General features: G+C 32.6%; 2 long non-coding RNA genes across 4 annotated transcripts; both read right to left on the bottom strand.

Moving 5' to 3' along the window:
* Positions 1-227: 227 nt before the first annotated feature.
* LOC148782826 (uncharacterized) lies at positions 228-3,686 on the bottom strand. Its single transcript, XR_016051022.1, has 3 exons — positions 2,949-3,686; positions 720-1,197; positions 228-615 (listed from the first exon to the last, which is right to left on the bottom strand). It is a non-coding gene; the product is annotated as an uncharacterized LOC148782826 (long non-coding RNA).
* A 927-nt stretch (positions 3,687-4,613) lies between these two features.
* On the bottom strand, positions 4,614-16,484 carry LOC148782825 (uncharacterized). Of its 3 annotated transcripts, XR_016051020.1 has the most exons (5): positions 16,148-16,484; positions 8,378-8,475; positions 7,638-7,783; positions 5,683-5,756; positions 4,614-5,303 (listed from the first exon to the last, which is right to left on the bottom strand). It is a non-coding gene; the product is annotated as an uncharacterized LOC148782825 (long non-coding RNA). The 3 variants fall into 3 exon arrangements; XR_016051021.1 differs by lacking the exon at positions 5,683-5,756; XR_016051019.1 differs by lacking the exon at positions 4,614-5,303 and having other exon boundaries at positions 5,436-5,756.
* Between the last annotated feature and the right edge of the window lie 92 nt (positions 16,485-16,576).

The raw sequence follows: 16,576 nt of genomic DNA, 5'->3' as shown, positions 1-16,576 counted from the left end.
GTCGTGTCATAATCGAATAAATCAATCTACCCACAAGTCTTTGAAAACGACTCACATCTTCAAGAGGTTTTCCATTTGTTGAATTAAGCTCACAATTAATATCAACAAGAGTGTCAACGGGTTTAACTTCAAGTTTCTTAGTTTCTTTCAACATATCTAATATATATTTCTTTTGAGAAATGAAGAGTCCATTTTTTTAATGTGTTACTTCAATGCCGAGAAAATACTTTAGGTAACCAAAATCCTTGATGTCAAATTTCTACTAAAGATAATTTTTTAGCTTCACGATGTTTTCTTTATCATTATCTGTAATGATAATATTGTCAACATAAATAAGTACAATTGTTGTACCTGAAGTTCTCATTTTTGTAAACATCGAAAAGTCAATTGAATTTCTAAGAAACCCGACACTCGTCAAGGCAGAGCTGAGTTTGGCACATCATGCGTGAAGTGATTATGTAAGTACATAGAAAGCCTTCTTTAATTGGCATACAAGACCTTTCTCCTTTTCTTTAGAATGGCTTTGAGGAAGACTCATATAAACGTATTTGTGAAGGTCACCATGTAAGAAGGCATTTTTAACATCCATTTGATGCAGATATCATCCACAATTAACTGCGATAGACAAAAAAATACAAATCATATTCATATTGACAACTAGTGTAAAAGTCTATTTATAGTCAACTCCATAAGTTTGGATAAATCCTTTGACGACCAACCTGATATTATGCCTCTCAACAGACACATCATTATTTTATTTGATTTAAAAAGTCTATCTACATCCAACTGTTTTCTTCCTTTTAGGTAACTAGACAATGTCTCACGTATGGTTCTTGTCAAATGCCTGAAGTTTTTCTTTCATGGCCGCCCTCCACACAGGTTGTGAAATGACATCTTGAAAATTAGGTGGCTCAAAATTATTAGAGATAAAACTCAAAAAAGCAAAATAGCTAGGAGAGATATTTTCAAAGAAAATATGATTTTGAATAGGATAAGAAACTGCATGATAAGTACAAAAATCTTGAAGTCTAGATGAAGGATGAGAGATACGAGAAGACGTGTGCAACGGGGGACTAGGTGGGGCCACAACGGGGTCTTCTTCTTCTAAACCGGCTTGGTGAGTTTCGGATGTATCTTCAACTTCAGCTTCATCATTATGAATTTCTTCAACTTTGGCTTGATCATCATGACTTGTTTCTGGTGTGTTGGACACATCACTGATATTAATATTAGGCAACGGCAAACGACCTCTTGAACACTCTCTTGAGTCATATTTTTCAAACCACTCTCCAATATATCATGGAAATAGGATTCTATTTTAACAAATTGAACATCTCTGGAAATATGCATTTTTCTGGTTGTAGGATCATAACATTTGTATCCATTTTGAGTAGATGAGTATCCAATAAATATATATCTATTGGAACGTTTATCAAGTTTATCCCAGTTGTACCCAGCTACATGAACATAAGACATGCTTCCAAATACACGTAAATGGGACAAACTAATTTTTCTATTTTGCAAAACTTCAAAGAGAGATCTATCCTTAAGAATTTTACTCGAAAGTCTGTTAATCAAATAGCAAGCAGTTAGAACAGCTTTAGACCAATAAAGTTTTGGATCATGCATCTGAAATATCAAATACCTTGTAACTTCCAAAAGGTGACTATTTTTCTTTTAAGCAACTCTATTTTGTTGAGGTGTTCCAACACACGATGTTTGATGTATACCAAATAAGTGGTCAGAAAAAGCTTTGTCCACATACTATATGTCATTATCAATTCACATAATTTTAATCTTGCCATTATATTAAGTGGAAATCAGTTTGAAAAATTCTTTGAACATAGGAAAAACTTATGTTTTCTATTTCAATAAATATACCCAAGTAGCACGAGAGCAATCATCAATAAAAGTAACAAAATATTTAAAGCTAGAATAAGAATCAACTGGGGCTGGTCTCCACATGTCAAAATGTATCAAATAAAATGGTTCATTTGAAACATGTATTGAAGACTGAAAATGAAGTTTTGTCTGGTTTGAGAATTTACAAACTTCACAAGAATGAGATTTTAAGAATAGAGAGGGCATTAAGATTTTCAAAACTTTATTATATGAAAGGTGTCCAAATCTCCAATTCCACAATTTGTTAGTATCGAAATTATCTTGACTAGCGGCCAAGCCTTATCCTCCTGATTGAATAAATATAGCTTTGAGACACTCGTCTTTCACTAATCTTCCTCCTCGTGACCCGATCTTGGAAAGTTATAGAGTTGGGAGAAAAAATAACTTAGCAATTCATGCTCTAAGTAATTTTACTAATAAACATCAAGAAAGAGAGAAAAAATAGATAAAAAGAACTTCAAAGTTTTATGACTAGGAGAAAAAATTGGTCTTACCAACACCATAGACATGAATCAATGAACTATTAGTAATAGATATAAGGTTCATATTTTCATTATTTTTTAGGTTAGATAGACACTGCAAGTTACCAGTCATATGATCTGTAGCCCCTAAGTCTATTATCCAAGGAAAAAAGATATATGAACACATGAGAGTATAGGGGTTTCCTGTGTTTGGGAATAAAGAAGAAGAATCATATATAGCAGAAGAACCATTGTTGTTACTTGATTGTTGATAATGATCACAGTTGCAATGATGAGTTTGAGTGGTTGCAGTAGATCTGCCTATTGTCCTATAACCACTATTTTGAGGGATTTTTGTTTTATATTTTTCATTATTGGCACCCAAAGAAGATTTCTCAACAATTTTTTCAATGATTTTCTTCTTAGTTATGTGTCCAAGTTTAAATTTTCCAAAAAAAAAACGAGAAACAGCTTTCGACCAAACAAAATAGTTAAGCCCATTCAAAGATACAATTGTAAATTTCATGCTAAGAGTTAGGCTCCGAGTCTGCCATTAAAAGAGATAAAAGGAACTGGAACACTGACCTGATCATTAGCAAAAACGAATGGGAAACGCCTCAATTGGAACCAGCCAAAGACCGAACAATGATTGAAGTTGTAGCCAATCTTACTTTATGGTACGTGTAAGGAAGTCTTTAATACTTGTTTATATTCCGATGGACCCAATCCTTACCATAAATCATAGATCATAAGCTTTGCAACAAGGCAATGGCGTGCTTAAATCTTGGATTAAAAAAAATTGCACCATACTCAACTTGCAACAAGGCAATGGCGTTGCAAGCTTTGTGCATACTCAACTTTGCAACAAGGGTGAAAGCTCAACGACCAGCAACTTTCTCTCTCTAGCGTTAGATAAACCGACCAACAACTTCCAACTTTGCAACAAAGGTGACGAGCTCCACCGACCAGCAACTTTCTTTGTCCAGTGTTATATCTCTCCTCCAAGGGATAACCGTTAATGAACGTTGCTGAAATAGACAAAGGTTTGATAGGAACAAATCCGGCTATGGAGCTATCAACGGTCAGCAATAAAACAGTCTACTCTGATGCCATGTAGAATTTGCAATAATAAAACAGTCTACTCTGATGCCATATAGAATTTGCAATAAAATACTCTGATGCCATATAGAATTTGCAATAAAAGAAATAGTGATGAGAGAGATATGAATCAACAACACATAAATATGGTTCGACAATGGTGCCTACGTCTACAGAGGGTAAACCAATATCTCATTTATAGGGATTACTCTGATTTACCAGATATTTATAGAGTTACAACTCTTACCTTTTAAAAAACAAATTCCATTATAATTATAATACCACAAATAAAAAACTTAATATCTTGTAATATACAAAATAAGAAACTCATTATATGATTTCTATAATTGTCAACACCTTTCACATTTTTCCTAAACCTTGTTTTTCTATTGAAGTATTGATATATAAACAAAATTATAAAACATTGCAATTCAGAAAATCATAAGTAGACCAAAATGACACTTCAAAGTTCAAAAAATAACCCAAGAAAACCAAACCTATACAATAGTATTTTTATTTTTATTTTTTTTGACATTTGGTGATCGATAACTCCAACCGAAGGTTTGAGTGTTGCAGCTGAGGTTCCCATCACTCCACCGGGGGGTTCGAGTGCTCCAACCAAGGGATTAAGGGTCGTAACCAAGGTTCCCATCTCTCGACTAGGGTTCGAGTGCGACAGCCGAGGGACCAAGTGCTGGAAAATACAATTGTTACATATCTATTCTCCATGTTTGAAACATAGTTACCGGGAGCGAGAACGGCCAAGTTCCGGGAGCGAGAGTGTCAGATGGACATCTGCCTAAAGCTATGGAGCTTGGGGAGCGAGTTTCGATGATGGTAAAAGTAGCAGATAAAGATCCCGTATGAACAGGGAGCGCATTCCCAATACATTAGGACTCAATCCTTATTTTACGGGTACGCGTTCCATGTAAAATGGGATCGTATTCCCATATTCATTAGGATCGTGCTCCCATCGACAAAAGGATCGTGTCCCCATCTAAAAATGACTGTGTTCCTAGTTAGAAATGATCGAGCTTCCTTCAAGGAAGGGTCGCGCTTCGTGCACGATTAGTCCGCTCTCCCATCGTAGAAATCCACTTTTATGAAAAATTGGCTTAAAATATAAATATTTTATTTTAAAAGTTAATTTTATAAAGAAGTTTATTTTAGGAAATTTCGAGAACATAAGAATGGAGTTCCAGAAACGTAGGGATCGTGCTCCTAAAATTCTGAGAGCAATGATCTAATTTATTCAGGAACGAGATCTATAATTTTAAGGAACGTGTTCCGTGCGTTAGTGGGATCTAGATCCTTTGTGCATGGGATCGAGAATCCTATAAATAAGAGCGAGCTCCCAAAAAATTTAGAGCGGGTTCTGATCGAGATCCCTGCCACATAACGCCAAAGCTGGGTGCCACCTTAGTTGGGCACTCCCGATAACTATGGTTTTAAAATAGAGAATAAATAGAGACAGAGAACAGCCTAACTATCCCTTTTTTTTCAAAGGAAAAACTCATATATCCCATAAATATATTTGAAAGTTGACATATACAGAGATTGGAAAAAACATACCATATCTTCTTTTTTCTTCTCGAGTATCTTTTTTCCCCTCACACAAGGCCTAACACTCCATTGTAGACGACACCGACATTGAAACAAGCACGACAAAAATAACCCTCAACTGGCATACAAGATCAGCAAGCCATTCTAGGGACTTCAAACTTTTGAATATAGACTTGATGAAATGATCTAAGATTCAATGACACTTACGCGGTGCTTAAAACTTCTTCATGCGCTTGGTAGGTACTCTTTAGCAGTAATCACACCTTGAGGAAATGCAGCCTGCATTTTCAACTTGTTACTTCAGCTCTTCGGATATACATCAAAGCATCTCAATAAACAACGGTCGTCACTCCAATAATTATAACAGCTAATGGATCAGAAGAAAATCTTGAAAAAGTGATTCGGTTATTTGTGAAAAAAATACCTATGTAATCTTTTATTGGAAAATACATTTTTTTTTTTTTTTTTTCACCCTTTTCTTTTGGCAAAAGATCACTTACATGTGGTCTTTATTATAATAAGATAAATTTCAAAATAAAATCAGCATAACAATAAAAATAAAATCTTAACAACTTGATGTCATTGAAATAACTATGCATTATGCTTGAGAATAAAAGATAAGATTGCAGGAAACAAAAGTAAGAGTGCCGGAAATTACCTCAACCGGGCTTATTACACCCCACACCGAGTAACCACCATCCGATGGTGCGGGATCAACGGTCTAGCTTCAATCTCGAACCAAGAAAGCAAATTTTAGCTAAGCCACACCAATAGAATATGAACCCTTTTGATCACAAACTCAAACCCTAGGTGAATTCTCTTTACAATCTAGTTTGAGAGAGATGGATTCTCTTTTTGCTAAACCCTAAAACCTTTAACCATAAATCTATATTTGATATATATGAGAGAATAACTCCATAACCTAAATCCTTAAGTTCTTTCACAATGTGAGAGAGAGAGATCAAACATGAGAGAGATAAACTTTCTTAAGAGATAGAGATAGAAAGATAAGGTGTAGAGATTTTTTGGTAGAGACAATCCATTTTTATAGGCTTTGCATAAGATTAGAGTTTCTTAGGGTTTTTCTTTGGCTTGCCTCTTGTGAGATTGAACATAGACCATCGATCAAGGGTGACTTATGGGGTGAAAGATCTGAGCCATCCATTCTATAGGTGGACCATCAACATTATGGAAAGTGCATGAATCATTATTTTCCTTTCCTAAACCATTTTCTCATCAATAGTAATTAAATAAATTAAATCTAATTAAAAGATTGTGCATACCATAAAATAGCAAGTCTACTCAATCTTCCAACAAAATCTTTCAAATATATATCAAGTCAATATTTAGTCAATAACTTCCAACCATATGGCCACATGTCATAGCACCAAAAAAAGTAGGAAAGAGAATAAGGGTGGGGCGTGCCACCAAAGGGAGGCACTCATGTGCCTCACCTTCTAAAAATATGGCAGGCCCATGTGCACAATGAGCCGCCATGATATTTTTATATATTTAAAATTAATAAAAAGATTTTAGAATATTATTTGAATATTTAAACAATTGTAAAATCAATATCTTTAATTTTATAAATCCAAAAATTATAAATAAAATATTCAGGGGTTCATAAAAATTCAAATAATAATCTTAAAATAATTTTCATCATAAAACAAACACAATTAAATTAATTTGATAGGAAAATAATCCATATGGTTTAGGAATCAACAATCATGGACGCACTCCACCTTCAACTGTGGACTACAGACCATACGTACTTTATCAAACCGACTTAGTATTTCTCATGACCCACAGTCCAAGCAGGGGTTCATTAGTGGGTCACCAAAGTCCAATAGATAAGCTAAGGGATCGCAATCCCAGTATGTGGATTTCAGGTCTTCCCCTAAAGACGAGTCAATGTCACCTAGACTTGATGCAACCATAGCTTCTACGGTGCATAAAGGTATCACTCGCACATGCATACGCTTCACCTTAAAAAGTGGATTTTTGGCATTTCCGAACGATCTATCGATATGCATGTCGTGTGATGGTATATGGATGAGGCTTTGGCCCCCGTCTCTGTAGGCCATCATCACACACAAGGGTCACACAGTCCCTCGGCTCACTCATCCGGGCATATTCTCAGGCCTCATCAAAGGCTAACGCATTAGAACCTTTTTCGGTTTATTCTTTATACCCAGGTAACATGGGTTTTTCTCAACCGACTGGCCTAGATCGTCAAGCACAGTCCAGTATCTGCAAACATCGTTTGCTTAGTATGGCCCACGAGGGACCACACTCCCACTGAGTTCATGTTCCACTCTATCATTTCATTTTACAAGCACTCATAAAGCCATTAAAGGCCACATGAACCCAACAATTTGAAACTAGAATCAAATGCCCATAAGAAGAAATTGAAACTATAGTGGTAACTTGTGTGAAACACTTTTTTCTTGATTTCTCTTCAACATTCACCAGATTTCTTGATTCAAACATGGGATAAGATTTTCCTGTTAAACCATCCTAGGCTGCAAAATTTAGATACCAAAGCATGTGGTACGCATTTGTACTTTTTAACAAACTTTACAAATTCACTTTAAAATTTCATAGTATGCTTACCTGTATTATTGCAGTCCTCAGTGCATGTATGCCAATTGCAGCAGAACATGGCCATCACAATAGATGAGAATAAAAATATCGGAGGCCACCATTCTTTTCCCAAATGCAATTATCCTGGGTTGAGATCCCATGAAAAGACCTACAAACTAAAACAGAAGATCAACTCCATGGTTTAGCTAAAAAAAATGTCACATTCAGATAAAAATTCTACGTGCCTGCAATTTAGCTTAACAAATTTGTCCCTAAATTTTCCTTTAACATTCACCATTTTTCCTAATTTGGTTCATTGCAATAAAAATTATGACTAATACATGACCAAATTTCTAATTATCAGTTTCTATGTTCTGTCTTTTGTTAACCAATCAAGAGTAAATTCTAAACTTGGAGTAGTAGACTACTACTTAAGGCCTTTTTGGACATATTAATAGTTATGTCTAAGAAACAGTCCGGCTTACATTCATTGGATATCCTGCAATTCTTTAGCCTTAATTATCACAGTTCACTTTAGAGAGGCAAAACATGTTGTGCTATTGTTGTGGGCATTCATGTGCACCAAAAGATAGGCTATTGCCAAAATTTAATGAGTCAATAAATGAATGACCTTATCCATCAAATTAAAAGAGCTAAACTTGAATTATAGTGAAAAGCCTAAGCCACATTTGATTCAACAATTTAGGCCTCCAAATAGAATTTATCTGCTGAGCAAAGTAGTATTAATTTGTTAGAGTGGGGCAACTCACCTAGGCTGAACACTGCCATGCCGAGTCCGGGGCCGAATCTGGTGACCGACAATATCGACACGGACTTGTCCATTATCTTTGGCAGACCTTTGTTCCACCTGCAATAACATGATAAACCATCATTCTTCGAGTAGTATTCGAAGCATTTTAACTAGAGAGAATTCACTTCTCAATATTTCAAAAGGTCATTAAGAAGCATTCTTTGAAAAATGGTAGATCAGAAAGCTTTGTTTTGATGAACATATTCTTATTTTTCATACCTATATTTCTAATTCATAGTTCACATGCACAAAACAGAAAAGCATAAAATGTTTTACGTGTGTTTTAAGTAATCCGCAATTGCCATCTGAACAAAAAATTTTCTGGTGAAGCACATATTTGAGGATCTCTTTTAAGGAAGATGTTAGGGTGAGCTTACTAGCTAATGGAATAATATAAGCCCAATTGCCTATATTGAATCTAGGCTGATCTAATGGTCAAGACTGTATATCGGTAATATAATTTTAATATTTTTTATATAAATCCAAATAGCATGAAATTTGAAGGATAAACTATTATCATCAAGGCGCATCTAACAAAAATATTAAAAAAAACAATTCACATAAAATAAATTGACCAAAATACTCCCAAAAATTTTCAGTGGTATTTTAATCAATTTAATTTATGTAAATTATTGTTTTGATATTTTTATTAGATTATACTATTCTTGAAGCTCCAAATTTTAAGCAATTTGGATTTGTAGAAATAAATTAAAATTCAATTACGAAATACAATTATGATCATTGGATCAGTTCAAATTCAATATGAGCCGTTGAGCTTACACTATTCCATGAGCTCACAGGAGCTTTTTCTCCTTTTTAAATTCTCAACTCGCAAAGAGCAAAATATTTTATCTACAACCCTTTAAAATGGCCAATTTCCAAAAAGGAAAATACTTTATCTACAAATAAGAGAGACCAAAGAAAATTGAGGGACAACCTGAAGGAAATTAATGCCCAAATGAGGCCCAAGATACTTCCATATGCATTCGAGTTCTTCATAACCTTGGCTTGAATTGTGTCTAGCGAATTTAAATTGATAACTTAATGTATACAATCCATATCGATGCGAAGGCCCATTTTATGCATTTTGATATTGAGAGATTGAGAGAGACCACCAAAATTTTAATTCCAAAATTTGGTAGAACTTTTCTATGAAATCATCAAATTTTAGGAAGAGGTTACTTAATGGAGAATAACAAATAAGGAAACTAAAAAACACTTGTTTCGCATTTTATTATGGCCCAGAATGGTCCTAAAGCAGGAGATTGAAATGCACTTCGTTTCATCTATAACGGTTGCATAATATAGTATCAGTAAGGGGCCATTTGGATACGTGAAAATACACGTTTATAAATATTTTTCTGTGGAGATGGCATATTTCCAGCGTTTGAATCAAAATTTAGGAACAGAAAAGTATTTCTGCTTTAAATTATTTTCATCATCTCAAGCTAAAAATAACGAAATCAATATCCTTGCCTCTAGTCACACAAATTGATTTCCAGCCCAATTTCCCCGTTATGTAGATATCCAATTTATAAATTATAATTAATTGGGTCAAAATAACCCCATGAATTAAAAAGAGAAATTATCTCAAATTTTAAGTTTTACAAGGAGAACGTATCTTCAAATTTTGGAAATAGAGAATATATCAAATTTTAAAATGAGAATTACTCAAAAGAATTTAGAGAGAGAAACTATCTTAATATTTTTAGAGAAAAAATTTATCTTAAATTTTAAGTTCTAGAAAGATAAACTACTTCAAAAAATTTAGATATAGAATCTATCTCAAAATTTTTGGAGAGATAAATTATCTCAAATTATAAATTTTAAGGAGAGAAACTATCTCAAATTTTAAGTCTTAGAACAACAAACTCTCTAAATTTAGATTTTAGGGAGAGAAAGTACCTAAAAATATTAGAGAGAGAAACTTTCTCAAAAAATTTAGAGAGAAAGAGAGAGTATCTCAAAATTTAAGTTTCAGAGGGTGAAACTACCGCAAATTTTAAGTTCTAGAGAGAGAAAGTACCTAAAAAACTTTAGGTAGAGAAACTATCTAAAAACTTTTGGAGAGAGAAATTATCTCAAATTTTAAGTTTAGAAAAGAAACTATCTCTAATTTTTAGATAGAGAAACTATTTCAAAAAAATTTAAAAGAGAAACTACATCAAATTTTAAGTTAAAATATTTACATTTTAGATAAAGAAAGAATTTAAAAATATTTAGAGAGAGAAATTATCTCTAAATCTTTAGAGGAATAAACTATCTTACATTTTAATTTTTAGAGAGAAATTATGTTAAAGTTTTAGAGAGAGAAATATCAAATTTTTAGAGAGAGAAATTACTTAAAAGTCTTTAAAGAGAGAAATTATCTCATATTTTATGTTTTAGAGAGAAATATCTTAAAATTTTAGATAGAAAAACTATCTCACATTTTAGTTTTAGACAGAGAAAATATCTTAAGATTGTAGATAAAAACTATATCAAATTTTAGAGAGAAAAACTGTATCAAATTTTAGAGGGAGAAACTACTTGAAAATTGTAGATAGAGAAATTATCTAAAATCTTTTGGATGGAGAAACTATCTCAAATTTAATGAGAAAATGACATTACAATGAATAATACAATTTAAAGCATTTAACGAAAAAGTTCCATGTATACAATCCAAACAGCCATAGGAAATACTTTTCTCAAAAAATACATTTCAAAGAAAATAGATTTTTCTAAGTAATCTTTTTCATAGATCTAGACGGCCCCTAAATTTTTATATGCTGCATGAAGTGTCCAATAAACGCTTCTAAAAGGCTTGCATTTTGAATATGAAATTTTCAGCACAAGATCACGAATGGTTGAATATGACATATTTGCATCAAATCCTCAATATACATATAAAGATTCGTTTATTAGGACTTCTCCTTACCATCTATACTCTTAGAGCCCAAAGAGAAGACGAAGATTGAAGAAGAATGTCAAGAAGAGGAAGATTGAAGAAGAACGTAAATTTGATGTAGGATTCATCTTAGTCCAACACCAAATTTGAGGATGTGTTTTTTCTGACAACAAAGTTTAGACGGGGAGGTTGTTTTATTTTTTTTCTTTTTCATTTTTTTCCTTTTTTTTTTTTTGAGGTTTTTTAGAGATTTTATGATTAATTTGGGAACTGATTTATCGTTAGGGGATAGTCTAATAAAAAGTGTCTTAGGTCATATTTTGGTCGGAATTTTTAGTTAGAGAGATAAAGATGGATAGATAGCTCATCACGTGGGAATCGGAAAAAATAGGAATTTCGGAGAGAAAACATGGAGTCCGAGAGCGTTGGAATTTCTTAAGGGCTACCTCTTGCGGATATAATTACTTCAGTTTTTTTTAGAGTTTTTGATAATGATAAGTATTTCCAGGTATATTTAACCTAATCTCAAAAGTGAAATCATGCTGGTTCTGTAGCATGACCGTATTTCGTTATAGCAATACGACATGGAATTCCAGTAAAACCCACACAAATCTAGAAAAAAAAAAAAATCAAAATTACTAATGGTATCATAGCCCAACAAAAATAATCCTTATCTAGAACTGAACCAAATCTAAGATTGTTGCATGGTTTCTTGGCCAAATTTCTCAGTCATTGCATATTTAAATACAAAAGATTGCTGCATGGTTTCTTGGCCAAATTTCTATGTCATTGCATATTTAAATACAAAATTTCAGCAAAAATAGAAGCATGTAGTATATGAAGGTCTAATCATAGATAGCAAGTTCGGGACTATCAATAAATCGGCTCACTATAAAATCGGAAACAAATCATTTTTATTTTAAAAAATCAGATAAAAAAATCAGGTAAAAAATACAGATCGGCAAAAATACTTCATATAAAGATGTCGCTAATATATCATATTAGGCTCAAAAAATCGGAGTCAAAAAATCAGATAAATTTATAATATTAGAAATTTTGAAATTCTAAAAAATTAAAATTATGTCAAAGCCATCAATTACTAATTCATCTATAAAACCTTTACTATATCTCGTGACTCTCATCCAATCATCCAATATTAAATATATAATTAACTAGTATATACCAAAAAAAATGTACCATATAAATCTACCCGTTAAATATTTTAAGAAACATCACACCTACTTATTACATACAAAAACAAATATACTATATAAATTTATTCTTTAAAATACTTTAACTATGATATGGTGACAAATATACTATATAAATTTATTCATTAAATGCTTAAACATCACACCTACTTAGTAGGTACCCAATAAAATACACTATTTTTGTTTTCTCATTACAATGATTTAACTATGGTATGGTCACTCCATAACTATAGTTAAAGTTTTATAAATTTCTTTAATTGAAAAGAGGCTCATAGAAATTCGGGTTTGACATCTGCGTTTACGGTTAAGAGAGAGAAGAAAGAAGAAGAGAAGGGAAAACAAGGAAAATAGAGGAAGGAAGAGAATAAAATAGGGCTGAGCTCATAACCATTAGGGTTTATAGAGAAAAGAAGGAGGAAGAAGAAAGAGGTCATGGGCTTCACAAACCCTAATGGAAGATGCCCTAACTGATTTTTAGAGAGAGAAAAAGAACCCTAATTGAAGAGGTCCTAACTGATTTTTAGACATAGGAAAGGAAGAACTTTAATGGAAGATGCCCTAAATGATTTTAAGAAAGAGAAAAAGAAGAACCTTAATGGAAGAGGTCCTAAATGATTTTTAGAGAGAGAAAATTAAGATGGGATGCTGATTTGGGATAGTTTGAAGAGGGCTTTTCTCTCGGATTTGGGATAGTTTGAAGAGAGTTTTTCATTTTCTTGAAAAACAGCAAATAAAGCTGAAGGATTAAGTTTGGGGAACTAATGACATATGTACAATTGCTTATTCCCGTAAGTTTACAGTTTATACAATCAAAAACAAAATATTGATTACTTGGTCCTAGGATCACAATCTCTGTTTCTCATTCATTAGTAAAAGACTATGTTTTGAGCTTTAATTTATGCCATAAACAGTATTTTCATAAAAACAATTATCACAAATAATCCCAGAAATCTGCATGTATATGATTTCTTTACACAATGATTTACTTTACAAAATGATTTGCTATAAACAGTATTTCATTTACACAATGATTTTCCAAAATAACAACTGAAATCTGCATCTATTTGTTTAAGTTTTAAAAAAAATATTCATACCATCAATCTGCAATGTGGCTTTGAAGAACACAGTAGGGATAAAAGTTTCTATTTTTAATTTTTTTTTGAAATAATATTTGTTTTCAAAAGCATGAAAGTAGCAATGGCTACAATACACAAAACAAGAAAAAAAAAATATCTTTCAAAAATAATATAGGTAAAAAAAGATAAACGACCCGATTTTTTTGCCGACCTTTTAAAAAAGTCTGCCGTTTAAAACTGTTTCCATAAAAACGCCGAATTTTTTAAAATTCGCTGGTTAAACAGCGATTTTCTATGGTTCTAATCAGCGTTTTAAAAAACGGCGAGTCGAACCGGACTGGCCCGGTTCGACTCGGAAATCGCGAAAAGGGACCGGATCGGTTAAAAAATCGCAAATCGTCTGGTTCTAGAGAGAACCGGACGATTTTGCACAGTGACTCACCAATTCACTGTGCGGAATCAGCGAGTCCGTGAAGAACACGGGTGCAACCCGTGTTCTTCACGGGATTCTTTGAAATTTGTCATTTTTTGATCATTTTTCTTGTTTTTTTTGGCATGTGATCTGATTAGCAGGCTGTAAACAACTTTATTCAGCTTTTTCAAGGATTAAATGGTGGAAAAATTTTTTGTTTTTGGATCACGAAAAATTTGGTGTTTAGGGTTTCCGCCTTTTCTGAAAGTTTCATGCCAAATAGGGCATGAATCTTTCAAAATTTGTAGGCATTTTGATCTTAAAGCTGTGAATCAAAACCTTTTGTTACTAATTTGTGATAATCGTTGAGAAAAACTGAATTTTTTGGATATTGAAGGCTTCGGTTCACAAAATCAGGTAAGAAGTTTGGGTTTTTTTTTTTTCCGCCATTTGATTTATTTCACGGCATATTTTGAACATAATGAGTTCAATAATTAGGGTTTTTAATCTTTATTGTGTCTAGTATGATTTAAAATTTTCAATTTTACGTAATCTGGTCAATTACAGCAAGAAATTTGAGATGAACACTGAGATGTCTGCGGAACCAAAATTCCGCTGTTTTTTTTTTTTTTTTTTCCGCCTTTTGATTTTGTTTTCATGATATATTAGAAATAATGTGTTAAAAATTTAGGGTTTTGATTCCTTATATTGTTGTTTATCAGAAAATATACTCAATTGGATGTAATTTATTCACTTAGAGGTGAATTTTTTAGTTAAAATCGCTTATGTAAAACGACTCTGTGAAGAACAGAAATTTTTTTTTTTTTTTTTTTTTTTTTTTTTTTTTTTTTTGTAACCCATGATAGAATTTTTTGTAATCCATGATCGAATTTTTTGTAATCCATGATCGAAGTGTTTGTTTTTTTTTCTTGTAATCCATGATCGAAGTGTTTGTTTTTTTTTCTTGTAATCCATGATCGAATTTTATTTTTTATTTTTTATTTTTGTAACCCATGATAGAATTTTTTGTAATCCATGATCGAATGTTTTGTAATCCATGATCGAAATGTTTGTTTTTTTTTGTAATCCATGATCGAATTTTTTTATTTTTGTTTTTTATGTAACCCATGATAGAGTTTTTTGTAATCCATGATTGAATTTTTTGTTATCCATGATGTAATTGTTTTTTTCTTTTTTTGTAATCCACGATCGAATTTTTTGTTTTTTTTTGTTTTTTTTTTTTGTAATCCATGATCGAATTTCATGTAATCCATGATCGAATTTTTTGTAATCCATGATAGAATTTTCTGTAATCCATGATCGACTTTTTTGTAATCCATGATCGAAATGTTTGTTTTTTTTACTTGTAATCCATGATCGAATTTTTTGTTTTTTTTTTTTTTTTGTAACCCATGATTGAATTTTTTGTAATCCATGATCGAATTGTTTTTTTCTGTTCTTGTAATCCACGAACGAATTTTTTGTTTTTTTATGTTTTTTTTTTTTTTGTAATCCATGATCGAATTTTATGTAATCCATGATCGAATTTTATGTAATCCATGATCGAATTTTTTGTAATCCATGATCGAATTTTTTGTAATCCATGATCGAATTTTTTGTAATCCATGATCGAATTGTCAAACGAATTCAATCAATGCACCAGCGTGACCAAGAAGAACAACAACGTCGTCTATCATTTTATTTTTAGATCGTATGTTACTAATTTTATGCTTTATTGTAGTCCATGTATGTTGATATACTTATTCCATGATAATTCTATGTTTATCCTTTTGTGTGATGTAAATTCAATGCTGAATGGCGGTTCATGCAGGGAAAGAACATATCAATATTCGCATATTCATTCAAAAACATGAAAATTCTTAATGGAGTACCCTCATTTCTTATTGAATTCCTAAAAAACAATATTTATAATGAATTTTAATAATTTTTTCGGATTTTTTTGAAGCTTTATTCTGACCGATTCACTCTATTCCCAATCCGGATCGCCGATTCGCCGATCCGGATCGGTTTTTTGGGAGCCCGATCCGGGTCACCGATCCGTTTTTTAAACCATTGGTTCTAATAGATGGGACAAGATTTTATAGAATAAAAATCACAATCTTATAAAGCAAAGGCCTCATACCTTGGCGATCTGCATCAGTATTCGTGTTCACGATTAACACCTCAACCTTCTCGTCGCCTTCTGCGGAAGGCGTATTCACAATCTGATCGCCTTCTACTGAACCCACATTCACCATCTGGTTGCCTTCTGCCGAAATCGCCTTCTTATTTGCATGAAGCTCCTACAAGATCATTCACCATCTGGTTGTCTTCTGCCGAACTCGCCCTCTTATTTGCATGAAGCTCGTACAAAATCAAGAACACTGGCCACCACACTACGAGCTGAAGTGTTGGGTTTATCAGAGATTGTATAAAACCTATTTGATAAATGAAATATAAAAATCAGTATGGTTCTTTTGTGAACCATATTAGACAAATGTTATTTGCTGATACTTGGACTAGATTCGATGAGCTAGGCCGGCCAAGGTTTGAAAAAACTCAAGATATCAGG

The sequence above is a fragment of the Amborella trichopoda genome, chromosome 3 (assembly GCF_054954075.1).
Source record: "Amborella trichopoda isolate Santa Cruz 75 chromosome 3, AtrichopodaSantaCruz75HAP2 v2.0, whole genome shotgun sequence".
NCBI lineage: Eukaryota > Viridiplantae > Streptophyta > Magnoliopsida > Amborellales > Amborellaceae > Amborella > Amborella trichopoda.
Note: the sequence above shows the minus strand (reverse complement) of the source record. Positions and strands in the feature narration are given on the sequence as shown.